Source organism: Panthera onca, chromosome D1 (assembly GCF_046562875.1).
Source record: "Panthera onca isolate mPanOnc1 chromosome D1, mPanOnc1 haplotype 2, whole genome shotgun sequence".
Classification (NCBI taxonomy): domain Eukaryota; kingdom Metazoa; phylum Chordata; class Mammalia; order Carnivora; family Felidae; genus Panthera; species Panthera onca.
The window spans coordinates 14542467-14543825 of NC_138348.1; positions in this window are offsets into that span (position 1 = coordinate 14542467).

Sequence of the window (1359 nt, forward strand, 5' to 3'; positions counted from 1 at the left end):
GAGGCTTGCATGGCTCCAGGAGGAAAAAAAAATACTAGTTACATCTGTGAAAGTTTCTAAGAGTTCAAGAATCAAAAGAGTGGTGCCAGCCACTAAGCCAATCACTATTACCTTCATGATTTCCCTTGGACTTTGCTTTGGCTCTGGGGTAGGAATATTTGAATCAAGCAAACTTTGTGTGGAAGCATTGTAATCATTCTGCTGAGAAAAGACAAGTCTCTGGGCAGTGAGAGATGGCCAGACAAATACGAATGGAAGCACAGAGCTGAGACTGGGTTATGTCATTCAATGGACAAAGAGGTAAACAATAATTAGGAGAGAAGTCCTCCTTCATGCATAAAATAAATAAGTAAAAATATTCTAAGGGCACGTGGGTATCTCTCTTAAGCTCCCAACTCCTGATTTCGGCTCAGGTCATGATCTCACGGTTTGTGGGTTCAAACCCTGAATCAGGCTCCATGCTATCAGCTTGGGATTCCTTTTCTCTCTGTCCCTTGCCTTCTCCCATTCTCTCTGTCTCTCCCTCTTTCTCAAAAATAAAAAAAAAAAAAAACTTTAAAAAATACAAAAAATAAATAAGTAAAAATATTTTAAAGTTCTGGTAGTCTGCTGAATTTCGTTATATCCCTAATAAGTACATGGCACTATATGTTAAATCTTAAGGCTTTTTGATACTATTTATTTTGTTATTAATGCCTGATTGTTCATGACACAAGGAGAAGCTCTAGATATGTAAGAACAATACTTGCAATCAAATAAAAAAAAGATATTACCTTGAATTTACTTCAATTCAATTACTTTGTTTACCATTTTAATTTGTGCCAAGTTTATTGTTAGAAAAAAAGAAAAGGGTGCCTGTGTGGTTGAGCATTCAACTCTTGATTTCGGCTCAGATCATACCAAGGTCATGGGATCGAGTCCTGTGATGGGCTTTGTGCTGAGCATGAAGCCTACTTAAGAGTGTCTCTCTCTCTCTGTGTGCCCCTCTCCCCTACTCACACACTATCTCACGCTCTCTCTCTCTCTCTCTCTCTCTCTCAAATTAAAAAAAGCAAAGAAAAAAGGAAGATAAAAAACTAAAGATATACCACATACTCTTCCTGCTCAAACTAGAAAAAAACGCAGTCCCCACGAAGAAGCCACTAGTATAGGACATAGGATTATTTGAAACAGAGAAAACATACTGCTGAATAGGAACAAAAGAACAGGGCAGAAATCTGGTCTGTTGGATCTGCAAAATCTTCCCGAATAAGAAAACATTAAATATGTGAATTATACGCAAGACATGGACCTTCGAGCATGGGGGTGGGGAATTCTGAGCAGAAGAGCTGAAATACAGCCATAGAGCTGATAGATTCC